The 13,378-nt window shown below is 42.7% G+C and overlaps 1 protein-coding gene across 2 annotated transcripts in view; it reads right to left on the reverse strand.

Moving 5' to 3' along the window:
* Window positions 1-200: 200 nt before the first annotated feature.
* Window positions 201-13,378, reverse strand: part of GTPBP8 (GTP binding protein 8) — a 129,752-nt gene continuing 116,574 nt past the window's right edge. The window contains exon 8 of one of the 2 annotated variants that reach the window (XR_013527757.1): window positions 201-1,703. The gene's annotated coding sequence lies outside the window, so the exon portion shown is untranslated. The remainder of the gene's footprint in view (window positions 1,704-13,378) is intronic. The other variant, XR_013527756.1, reaches the window with a different exon arrangement.

A 13,378-nucleotide genomic window follows, 5' to 3' on the forward strand; every position in this document is an offset into this window, starting at 1 on the left:
AGTGCAATGCATGAGATTTCCAGTTGCTCTGCATCCTTGTCAGCACTTGGTATTGTCAGTATTTTTTATTTTGTACATAGTGGTAACACATTGTAGTTTTAATGGACATTTCCCTAATAATGAATAATAGTTGAAAACTTTTTGTGTACTTACTTATCATCTAGCTATCCTTTTTGGTTAAGTGCCTGTTTAATTACCCATGTTTTTTTTTCTTTTTTTACTTTGGGTTGTTTGTCTTCTGCTGTGTTTTGAGAGTTCTGATATATTCTGGTTATGTCTTTTGGTGATACCATTCTCAAATCATCAAAAAATGTATAAATATTTAGGGTTTTTTAGTGTAAGGTTTTTAATTATATTTACTTCTTGGTGATTTGCATATGCAATCCACATAAGTCTATTAATTAAACTTGTCCATCACCCAGAACTGTGTGTCTTTTGAATAACTGGGTGCTTTTTAAGGAGGCTTAGAGGGAAAGCGGGTGAACTGCCCCAGTCAGAGTCTGGATAGAGCCGCTCAGTGGATTCACAAAGGCAGGTCCAGGGTTTTTAGTCTTAAACTTGGAGATTCAGAAGTGTGGCTTGGTTGAGCCAGACATGGTGGCCCATGCCTGAAATCCCAGGACTTTAGGAGGATGAGACAAGAGTATTGCTGTAGCCCAGGAGTTTGAGACCAGCCTGGGCAACATAGTGACTCCCTGTCTCTTAAAAAAAAAAAAAAAAAAGAAGGAAAAAGAAAAGAAAAAAAGAAATGTAACTTAGCCAGTGTCCCAAGAGCTGATCCCACTTGAGAAAGCTTATTCATGCTAGCAAGGCTCTCAGGAAACCAAAGTGCTAGACCAGGGTAGCAGCTAATGCGCGAAGGGGGCCTCTTATGTCTTCTCCGACGGCCCCGTCTGATATTCATAAGGTTCCTTGAGGAGCTTGGAGTTGGAATAAAGGGGATTTAGCTGTATCAATGGTTGCAATAGAACTTTCACTAGATTATGGTGAAAAACAGAAGGATGATTTAACTTTTCTTAATAGATTCAACTTAGAGGGCTTTCTCTTATTTTGAGGTTGTATTATTTCTCCAACTTTGGCAAATTCCATATGAATTTATTTTCTTAGGGTGTGTTGACGGCTTACTGGCCTAGAAGCCATTCTGAAAATAAAGAGCCATTTTATGTTAGAATTTCAGTCCTATCACCTGGATTTCTGAGACCTTGGGAGCTACCTCCCTCCCACTTCCTCATCTATATGTGTGTTAAGTCAACTGAACTTGGCATTCAAGGCCCTATACAATCCGACTCTTAGCTTCCAATTTTATTTCAATCCACGTAGCATAAGAATCCTCTCCAGGTAAACCAGTCTTCTTGAAACTCCCAGTATGTTGTGCCTTTTCTTGCCACTGGCTATTTACCGTACAATTCCTAGCACACCTCTCCCTCCTCCTCTGATCCTCTTTGATGCCTTTTCAGCCCCAAGCAGACACAGATTCCTCTGGGTTCTCACAGCACCTGTCTTCAGTACCATCCCCAAAGCATTTGTCCCACAGTATCTTTCATTGTGGGTGACTTCTGTATGCTTTAATGAATGATTGGATAGGACCCTCATTGGACGGTCAGCTTCTGAAGAGGGAGAAATACAGGCCCGCCTTTTAGAAATCTCAGCATGTCTCACAGCAAATAGCACAGTGCTTCTCACAGCAGGTGCTCAATAAATGTCTGTTAAAGGAATGAATGAAGAAATAAATGTATGAGAAATAGTATATTTAAATTCCTGCAACAGAATTCCTCTCTTCAGCCATGGTTACCTATGTATTTTGATACTTGAACACAGTCTTATAAACACATCTTTTATAAATATACAAATCGAGGGCTCCCTTGGGCTATCTCCTCAGATGTGTGAGTCTGTGAGTGTGGCCTGCACATCAGCCTGCCCAGGCAGAAGGAAAAACAATCAGGCACTCCCAGCTGGGGAAGTCATTTGCAGCTCCTCCCATTATTACTGGCGGAATCTCCTTATTTAAAACAAACGAAGAGCTGGAAACAGCAACTCAAGTGGCCAGCTATTAGCAAGTTCAGTTATCAAAACACAGACCTGGTCCTTAGACCTACAAAACAGCAAACTCTAAACGTCTGCTTCTGACCTTTAGCATCTCTGTGGCCAGCTGGAACCTCCCCTAGCTCTCCTTTTAGGACCCTTAGGGGCCATGCCTTCTTATCATGGGGAGGCTATCTTTAGATTTTATTAGGCAGAGAGCATTTTCATTAATCTCAAATGGCATTTCTCTCCTTTCCTTTGCTTCCTATGCCACAGGGCACAGACACCACCCAAAGGCAATCCAGCTACCATCATCCGCAAGTCTATGGCTAGTCAGAGACGTGTCTAAGGGCTGCAGAGAAGGAAGCCCTGAAATTTAGATCCTAGAGACAAAAGGGCTACTGTAGAGCCAGCAAAAATGACCAAAAGAGGACATGGGAACGTGATCCAGGCCACGTGAGGGAGACGTGGCTCGTCTCCTGTTTCTGATGCCCACTGAGTGGTCCCATAGTGTGGCTTGCTCAAGTGCTAGTCAAGGGGGGGAAATGCTGTTAAATACCGTTTAATCTGTGACGCTTGTGATTCACCACTGTGGTCATCGAAATGGACATCAGTCCCCAAAGCTGTAGATGGAAAAGGGATGGCAGCATGCCCAGAAAGGAATGTATAGCACCCACAGGCCACAGCCTGGCAGTGTTTTGTTGGGGTTTTTGAAATAAATTAGGTCTATCACCATTTTGTTGTCCTTCTTTCTCTTAAAAAGTAGAGTGTATTGAAATACTCGTTGCATAGCTATTCTGGCTGTTCGATTATCTAATACCTACTTTAGAGTTGAATAAAACTGCATTACACAATTACATGGTGTGATCTCAACTATACAGTGAAAAAGAAAGATGGAATGAGGACTCAAAGGAACTGTACTAAAGTTAACAGCGAGTGACACTGGGCAGTAGAATCATGGATAATATTTCCTGCTTCTTTAGACTTTACTTTCAGCATTTTCTAAAATGAGCATTTATTACTCTGAAGATCTGGAAGACATTGATCAAAAATGGTTTACAAACTAACATTATATTGTATGGAAAAGTTGTTTTTAACCTAATTTATCCTTCAGAGATTTTGCCATTTTCTACAGATATGACGTTGAGTAAGTTATTTAACCCTTTGAATCTTGGCTTCCCTCCTCAGTATGGGGAAAATAAGTATTTCTGTCAAACAGCTGTGTGAAAATTAAATGGGAAAACACAAGCAACTCATCTAGTACTGGAGCTGATGAAGCACAGATGTTCAATAGTGGGTAATCAGACACTGAAGTAACACCTCTCATCTCTTACAGGGTAAGCAACTCATCTAGTACCTGAGCCTGACGAAGCACAGATGTTCAATAGGGGGTAATCAAACACTGAAGTAACACCTCTCATCTCTTACAGGGTAAACAACTCATTTAGTACCTGAGCTTGATGAAGCACAGATGTTCAATACTGGGTATTCAAACACTGAAGTAACACCTCTCATCTCTTACAGGGTAAGCAACTCATCTAGTACCGGAGCTGACGAAGCACAGATGTTCAATAGTGGGTAATCAAACACTGAAGTAACACCTCTCATCTCTTACAGGGTAAGCAACTCATCTAGTACCTGAGCCTGATGAAGCACAGATGTTCAATAGTGGGTAATCAAACACTGAAGTAACACCTCTCATCTCTTACAGGGTAAGCAACTCATCTAGTACCTGAGCACAGATGTTCAATAGTGGGTAATCAAACACTGAAGTAACACCTCTCATCTCTTACAGGGTAAGCAACTCATCTAGTACCTGAGCACAGATGTTCAATAGTGGGTAATCAAACACTGAAGTAACACCTCTCATCTCTTACAGGGTAAGCAACTTTAGGAGACTTTTGGACCAGTCTTGAAAATGGAGGAACTCCATTTACTTCCTGCGACTGTGATAGCCCACTGTATGATTTCTTGCTTTTCTTAAACTATGCCTCAGAATGGCTTGACCCAAATTTCAGAAGATTAATGAAGTCCAGTATAAATAATAGAATGGTATGCTAAAATGCTTTGAATTTAGAAAAACCAGAGTTTAAATTTTTCTAATTACTATGTGATCTTAGGCAAGTGACTTAAGTTTTTGGAGTCTTGATTTCCTCATGTTTATTAATTCTAACATCCATTGAGTCACTATTACATGTCAGGCGCTAGGCTAAGCATTTTATATACATTAATATATTTAATCAACGGGGGTAACCCCACGCCATGTAATTATTATCAACATTTTACAGATGAGGAAGAAGTAAACGTAGCTGAGGTCACAGAACTGTATATTGGTAGTTTGAATTTCAACTCAGACAGTCTGACAGTACAGCGTATTTTCCTCACCACTATGCCTATTTGAGGAATTTCCTACACAGTGTCCCCAAAGGATGTATGCTGGGAAAGGTATTAATATTCCAGATGTAGCACACCAATGTCTCAGGTGAATAATACTTGGAGTCACCTCTCTCCTGTACTCTTCTTCTTCCTTCTTCCTTCCTCTTCCTCCTTTCCTCCTTTCCTCCTCCTCCTCCTCCTCCTCCTCCTCCTTCTTCTTCTTCTCTCCTTCTCCTTCTTTTAAATAGGGTCTGGCTCTGTTGCCCAGGCTAATGTGCCATGGCTTGATCATGGCTCATTGCAACCTCAGCCTCCTAGATTCAAGCAAACCTCTCACTTCAGCTACCCAGGTAGTGGAGACTACAGACACATGCTATCATACCTGGCTTTTTAAAAAATATTTTTTGTAGCCATGAGGTCTCACTAAGTTGTCCAGGTTGGTCTCAAACTCCTGGGCTCAAGCAGTTGTCCCACCTTGGCCTCCCAAAGTGCTGGACTTAAAGTATGAGCCACTGCACTCAGCCTATACTCATTTTCTTAACACTTAGAGCATTTCAAGGAAAGGCAACAATTAAAAAAAATTATTTAGTTTGTTATATATCATCTTGTAGACATTGTGGTAATATTGGCTTATTGCTTCAGTCCCAACACTGCTAATGACAGCTACCATTCAGTTACCAGGTACTGGGCTAAGGGCTTTGCATGTCTCATCTCAGTGCATCCCGACAGCAAACTTATGAAGTAAGCTTTATTAGTTCCATTTTGTAAATGAGAAAATGGAGACACAGAGAAGTTAAGAAACTTGCCAAAGTTCCCATAAACAGTAAATGGTGGAACCAGAATGCAAGCTCAAATTTGTCTGGTTTTTAAGTCTCTGCATTTAATCCTCTCCTTCCACTAGCTTCCCACCCTCCTCATCATGTTTTGTGTTTATCTATGTGGCTTTAGGGTGGCATGAAGGATCACCTTGGGACCATATTATTCTGGAAAGCTATCTAGTTCTGTGCTTTGTCTAGTTACCTTTGAGGCTGGAGAGCCAAGATTCACTATGATAAGGCTGGGCTCACCCAGTCACCCAGCACTTTAGGCCTAGGTCAGCATGTCAAATCTGCTCTCCACCGTTGTAGTGGTTGCTAGTGCTTTGGCGAAATTGTTCATTTTCTTTACTCTGGGCATAGGCAAGACTGCACTTCTTCAATTCCTGTGGTTGAGTGGGATCTTGTAACTAGTTAGGACCTTTGAATTTTTTGTGGAAGTCACATGTGACAGACACTTCCAGGCTGGAGCCTGGAGCCTATTTGTGGCTTTTTAGAGCTTTCTTTTCTCTTTGGGACAATAGATAGCCAGCAGCATTCAAGGTGGTGGCTACTCCATCATTGCGGCACTCCAGGTGACTACAGTAAGCAAAGATTCTTGCTGAATTGTGATGAATATGGAGCTTTGGTAAAAAGGCAACCTTTATTCTCTAAGCCACTAAGATTTTAGAGTTGTTACTGCAACATAACCTAGTCTGTCCTGATACAATCGTGTAGCACATGGTGGACCATACAGGCAGTGCCTGAACATCAAGGTGCCGATGTACTGTGTCCATGACTATCATCAGTGTAGGGGAGGAGAGAAAGAAAAAATGGAAGCGAGAGGGTGGAGGAGACGGAGGCAGAGACAGAGACTGACTTTTGCTAATGGCAGAACCTTTAGGAAGCTGGGTCTCACTGTGATGAAAATCAAGGAACCACGAGGACTGTGACTGCGTCTTGCTCAGTGTTTCCGGTGCTGAGTAAGGTGACTGACACTTAATATTGCTGATCTTATAGTATGTTGGACTATCATTTTAGAAACAATAAAATCTTCAGGAATACATGTTCTTGGAACATTCTACATGGTTTTGGGATTTAATTCAGCCAAAATCGATCCAACTTTCCTAGTTAGCTCTTTAATTGTTGCTAGTTTAATTCCTTCGCCTTTTGTCACTTATTAGTCCAAGGTTTCTGGCCCTGGTGTCTCAGGATACTGGGAACATGCTGATTTTAAAGGGGGTCTTCCTGTGCCCTTTTCTCCATCAGAAATGAACCCATCCTTATGCTTCAAAATGAAGTGGGGAAGCACATTCATATTCAAATAAGACTTTTCACTCTAATTTAAAAATAAATAAATAAATACTTTGTCTCGAATTTATGTTTAATCTGAAGATCCATGATCCCTTCATGGAGTGCGGAGCTGCTTATGTAGGGGGATGGGTGGAGGTGACTCCTTCTGTAGAGCAGCTGCTGCCGTCATCATCCCACAGACAAGCCGCCAGACCCCATGGGCCAGGGGAAAAGAGAAGGGGAGAAGAAAAAGCAGGAACAAGTGCTCTTAGAGCAAAGAAACAGCCCTGTGCCTGCATGAGGTTCTGCAAGGCTGAAGCCTCTTGCGGTGATTCCCTTCTCCTTCTTGTCAGTCATTATTCCGTAATTTCTTTCAGAAATCAGTTGCCAGCAAGCCGGTATCTGACCCTCACTAGGCTGTGACTTCCTGGAGTGCAAGCGTGATGTCTTACTCATGTCTTGGTTATGCTACCCCACACTCCGTGCCTAGCATGGTGGAGGCCATGAGTAGATGTTTGAGGAGCAAGTCATACCTCAGAGCTGGGACCATCCTCTAAGTTACAACTAACAAAATGACCCTGAGGGGGGCCATTAAACTTCTGCCCCAGCCCTAACTGAGGCGTGGGCTGCTCACTTTTCAGTTCACACACAAGCTCATTTGTAGCTGCTCTCATCACTTCTTCCATTCCTCTGCTTCCGTCAAGTTGGTTTGGGGAAGAGTTCAGCTAACTATGCCCACAGCTCCCATGTGCAGTGTGGGAAGAATGTTTAAAAGTGGCATCATTGCCAGGCGCGGTGGCTCACGCCTGTAATCCCAGCACTTTGGGAGGCCGAGGCGGGTGGATCACGAGGTCAAGAGATCGAGACCATCCTGGTCAACATGGTGAAACCCCGTCTCTACTAAAAATACAAAAAATTAGCTGGGCGTGGTGGCGCGTGCCTGTAATCCCAGCTACTCAGGAGGCTGAGGCAGGAGAATTGCCTGAACCCAGGAGGCGGAGGTTGCGGTGAGCCGAGATCGCGCCATTGCATTCCAGCCTGGGTAACAAGAGCGAAACTCCGTCTCAAAAAAAACAAAAAACAAAAACAAAAAAAAACTGGCATCATTGAAGGAGTGAAGGCTAATAACGTTCAGTTCAGTGGAAGGATAATAGCTGGAATGCATAGTTCAGTGTCTGTCTCTGCCATCCAGGAGCTGGGACTCTGGAAGGTTTGCTTCTACCAACAGACCAGAAGACTAAAAAGTCACTGCAGGGCCTAAAGGCCACAGTAAGATATGTTCTAAGACTTGAAATACAGTTTAAATAAGAGTTAACCCGCTAAAACCCATGCACAATTGATGTAAGAAGTCATCTCTGGAAGTAAAGTAAAAAGTCATTCATAAATGTGTGAGCCCAGAACTTAAGAATACCCAAGAAACCAACCAAGGGCAACAGAAAGGGCAGCACTTAGAACCCAAGCAGTTGTATGCTTACTGCTTGAAGAATGTCACAACGTGTCTGTCTGGGGAGTGGGGTGGGTGGGAAGAAACGATCAGCTTTAAAAATAAAGAAAAAGGTGGGGTGTTGCAGAGGCAAACGTTGGTAAACCCACTCAGGCACGGTAACAGCTCCGGACAGTCTTCTTGCCCTTGGCTTGCTGAGAGGGCCGAAAGCTTCTCAGTGGAGAGACGCTTCCCAAGCTCAATTCACTACCTGCGTTCTGAGGCAATGTGCGGATCAGACCACGGTGAAAACCAGTACTCTTATTAGTTGTATTGTTCTGCGTAAATTAACAAATGGGAATCTCTCTCTCTCTCTCTCTCTGTCTCTCTCTTTCTCTGTCTCTGTGTGTGTGTGCATGCACGTAGCTTGCACGTAGTCTGTGTCAGCACCTGGGACATGGAGGATGCTGTCTAATCATGTCAAGGGAGTCAGGATCTGGAGTCTAAAAGGACAGTGAGGAGTCTCTGAGGCCAAAGCCATCAGTTGGCCTTCTCTGCACCTTTCTGTGTCATAGGCTGAACTGCCCATTTTCAGGCACAACAGCAGATACTCTTCAAAGACGGTAGCCATCCCGTGGCTTCCCACCAAGGCTATACTTTTCTCCAATGCTCTCAAACATTTTTGACTATGGGGAAAGTCCTATGTCTAACTTACCTCATCTTATATTATATAAACTACCCCTTCAAAGCCACATTTCAGTATTCTTATGGCTTACAAGGTGGACTATGATCGCTGGCTGTGTGCCTTAGACCCTTGCGTGTGTCACCATCCCAGCCGCGGGACTTCTACCGGAATTTTACAGCAGAAGGGCACTGTCTTTCTTGGCAGTCTGTTCAACTCTGCAAATGTGCATTGTCCCCACTGTGTGCTGGCTGCACGAAACACCTCTAATCCCTTCAGATAAAAGTTGCTAACAAAAGCAGGAAGTGCCTATAAAGATGGAGGGGTCAACTCTATGGGCTGAGGTCTGCAGAAGCCATGTTTTCGCTGGGAAACATACCAGGGTGGGAAGGTGAGATCTGTAATGATGGAGTGGACTGCTCCTAGATAATTGAACATTCACACCACAGAAGTGGGAGGAGAACCAGTAGGATGCAATAAGGCCCACCAGAAGCTCTTTCCTCACAAACACACAAAAAGCTTTAAAATGGTTTTACAGTGATAGCAACTGCCTTTGCTCTGCTCACAAGCCTGGCCAAGAGCTCAGGCTCCCTCTGTGATGACAGGAAAAAGGTGTCTGAGGGGTCCAGACTCAATGCGTAGGCAGACCGTCCATGGGGAAGTTGAGATTGCTGAGTGCTGTGTAAAGGCTCTTCTGTCTCTGTTGTGGGAATGATGCCTGCAGTGATCCAGCATCAGGAACTTGCCCCTGGACTGGAAAGTCAGGACCCTTGGCTGGAAAGTATTGGGAGGGGAGAAGTGGGTTTGGCCCCAGATAAAGAGCTCAGGGACAGCAGCAAAGAACAGGGGTAAGATCAAGAGCAACTGAATGAGACGACAAGGGCCACCTAATTCATGGGTAAGAACAAATCACAAGTGGGGAGAAGAGCACAGAAAAGGAAAATAGCTGAATTCGAGCAAAAGAAGCATCTCTGTGGTTTTGCTTACAATTCAGTTGTAGTCACGGGTATCATATTTTAAAGTAAAAACTACCTCTGTCATCTACTGTTCGTGACAACTCAAAAATAATTTTTTAACTCTATGTCCCTTACTTATTTTTTAAGGGAAAAATAACTGAACACAGTAAACTGTATTCTTTGTTTACAGGACTCTCCCTTTAATTTTGATACTAGACTTTTCAGCCAAGAATGTTTGTCCTAAAGCTATTTAATAAAAGAGTTAGTTGAAGACATCACACCAGGCTGCTGACAGCTACAGCTGGTTCTTTAAGGCAATGCCCAGGAGCTGAGATGCTGACACATCCTCATGGATGCAAACGTACTCAGAATTGCCTTCAGAAAGATGCCCTTTATGATAGTACAGGGCAACAGAAGGTCACATAATGTAAAACATGGGTGTGCAAAACAAAACAAAACAAAAACAAGTAATTATTAAATTTGGTGACTCATCCTGCTAATAATAGAATCTTCCAGGTATTTTCAGCGTCTGACAAAGACGCAGAGTGCGGCATTTAGATTAGCACAGAGAAGGCACTCTCTCCAGTAAGGTAACTGAGTTTTATGTGGCATCTTAACTGCCTGCCCTCCTTCTGGCACTTCCCTGTGGAAGGGTGATGACAATCTGCTCATTCCTGTCATCAGGCGCAATGATCACACTATTGGTGAAGTTGGTCCAGGTGATTATGGTGGCACTCATAGGGGTAACAAGCAGCCATAAGAAACAACTTCAGTTTTCCCACTTATTAACTGAGATCAAGCATCCCACTTAGGAGTGATGCATAATCTCAACCTACTTCGCCAGAAGAGTGTCTTAACGTGTAACTAAAAGATATACACCTAGCTAGATGTGGAACAAAAAGAAATATACCTAGCTAGATGTTCTGTGGAACGGCATGGTACGAAGTATTCCAGCTGCTGTGCTACGTTAAGAAACAAGTAACTCTAGGCCCTGAAAGGTTTTATGCAGAAGTGCATTCAAGCGTTTCATTCTGAATCTCATGAAAGCATTCCTCACTTCTTAAGTACAGCATGGGTCTTAACTGAAAAAAAAGTTAAACTACTGCATAAGCATTCCTAGAGTATGGTCTAAGAGGTAAAGAAGCTCTTGTTCAGGCATATCAGCTATACTCTCATTCTGCAGGTTCCTTGTCTGTACGTCTTTGTTCTCTCCTTTCTTCTGGAAACCTGTAACCCCTCAGAGTGAGAGTGAGTGTGTGTGTGTGTGAGAGTGTATGTCTGTGTGTGAGTGTGTGTGTGTGTGTGTATATGAGAGTGTGTGAGAGTGTGTGTGAGTGTGTGTGTTCGCGCACATGCGTGCTCGCGCGTGTGCACTCCCGCCCACCACCTCGTGTCTGCTGGGGACCCAGTGGGTTCAGGTCTCAGGAGGAGCACAGAAGCTGAGCCTGCATTGTCCGGTGAAGCTTTGATTTCTTTTGTTCTGGCTGCTGGAGCCTCCTTGGCTGATTAAGTCCAAGGTTTCTCCCAGGTTTTGTTGGCCCATGAATGGAGCCTCTTCAGTGCTCACTGGAGTGCGGTATCATTGATACTTCCTCCACCTGCCTCGCTCCCTCTCCCAGCCCAGTGGAGCTGATGGACTAATCCTGTTGTGTGCTTGTAAGGCTCACAGGCAGAAATGTAAGCTGGGGTAGAAAAAGACGGCTCTGATTGGATGGGACCACGGGGACCTTCCTTCTAGAGTCAGTACTCCTCATTTTACTTAATTAGGCTCCGAGAGGTCCAGAGCAGAGCAGTGAAGGGACTGACCCAAGTCTCTCAGCTGGCTGGGGCAGGCCTTGACTTTCCCAGGGCTCTCTTCTCTACTCCTTCCAGCACAGGGCTTCAGAGGGAAGCCTCCAAGATTTTTTTTTTTTTTTTGCTCTTGCTATAAAACAGTAAGATTGTATCTAGATAGAGAATAATAACACTTCTTACAGCAAAGTGAAGGACTTGCTGAATAAAATCAAAGATCTTTCTTAAGGGAAGTGAAGGGAATCTGTAGTACTTTCTAATAAGAGTCAGAAAACTGCCTTGTTTGCTTTGCCTATAATTTTTATTTTCTGCCATATCCTCCAGTCTCACACATATGTCCCCAAACCAGTGAGTCTGTGGATTGCCTGTCTCCAGCACAGGAAGAGACGGTGGCTTATGACAATTTTCCTCTTTAGAGACATTTTATAGCATTCATCTCATCCTGATATATATGCTTATTTGTCTGTCTGCCCTTGCTAAATTATAGGCCTCATTAGGATAGAGGTTTTGTTTTGTTCACTGATGTGTCTCTCTCCAATGTCTATAAGAGTCTACATCAGAGTAAGCACTCAAAAAAACATGGAGACCAGGCATGGAGGCTCACATCCCAGCATATTGGGAGGCTGAAGCAGGAGGATCGCTTGAAGACAGAAGTTTGAGACCATCCTAGGCTACAGAGTAAGACGCTTATCGCTACAATAATAATAATAATAATAATAATAATAATAAATTACTCAGGTATGTTGGCACACATCTGTAGTATTAGCTACTTGGGGCTGAAGTGGAAGGATTGAGTGAGTTCAAGACTGCAGTGACCCATGATTGAGCCACTGCACTGAAGCCCAAGAAACAGAGGGAGACTCTTTATTGAAAAAGAAAAAAAAAAAGAATGAGTGGATGAATAAATAAAATCTACATTCCCATGCAATGGCAATGACAAAGGAAAACAGGAAAAATAAAAACATTGGTAAATGGGGGGAAAAGGACCTTCACCTTCTTAGCTGTGAATGCTCTCTGACACCCTTCCCTTCCCCCCTCCCCACCAGAACTCCAATCACTGGCTTCCCTTTCTTTTCAAAACAACCTGGTCCCTCATCTTCAAAAGAGACCATCAATAGTCATGGCCATTTTAAAGTAACACCTTCCGGAAGGCATTTTAGAAACACTCTAAGTCTGAAGCTAAAACGAAAAGTCCCTATTGGTAGAATTAAAGGGATTCACTAACAGACAGGAAATGGGACCTTTGCGAGCCCATTATAATCCAGCTTGTTCATAGCCTTGGAATACTACTGACCACTGAAACGAAATTCCTAGGAACCCTTGCCTTTGAATGTGGAATGGTGACCAGAGAATGGACAAACTCATCTGCAAATGACAGTCCTGGAAAGTATATAAGAAAAATACACCACTCTTATGTTGGCATTCCCGGTGTCAATTGGCAAAGTCCTTGAAAATGCAATTTGGCACCACACTGTGAGAGCCAAAACATAGTTCAGCCATTTGATCCAGACATCTTACTACACGAATTTATTCTAAGATAATCATAAAATAATCAAAAAAAGGATAAAAGCTTTTTGCACAAAAAGTACATTGTCATATTAAAAAAAAACTAAAAGTGTGTATTTGGATTGTTTGTAACACAAAGAATAAATGCTTGAGGGGACGGATACTCCGTTTAATATGATGTGATTATTACACATTGAATGCCTATATCAAGTATCTCATGTACTACATAAACATATACACCTACTATGTACCCACAAAAATTAAAAATAAATTTTTTTAAAAAGTACAATTTTAAAAATATATTATTTCTAGTAGTTAACAGCTTGGAAAAAAATTCAATGATGAATAATAGAACAAACCCACAGTGTAAATCCTACAATGACACATCTGAGTTACATCATATCTGAGCTACTAATAGCTTTGATGACTTGGGCACAGTATTTAACATCTCTAAGTTTCAGTTTCCTTTTCTCTAAAATTCTGTTTCTGCAATAACAGCACCTACTTTACGAATGTGAGGATTAAATAGCACCAT

Source organism: Callithrix jacchus, chromosome 15, assembly GCF_049354715.1.
Source record: "Callithrix jacchus isolate 240 chromosome 15, calJac240_pri, whole genome shotgun sequence".
NCBI lineage: Eukaryota > Metazoa > Chordata > Mammalia > Primates > Cebidae > Callithrix > Callithrix jacchus.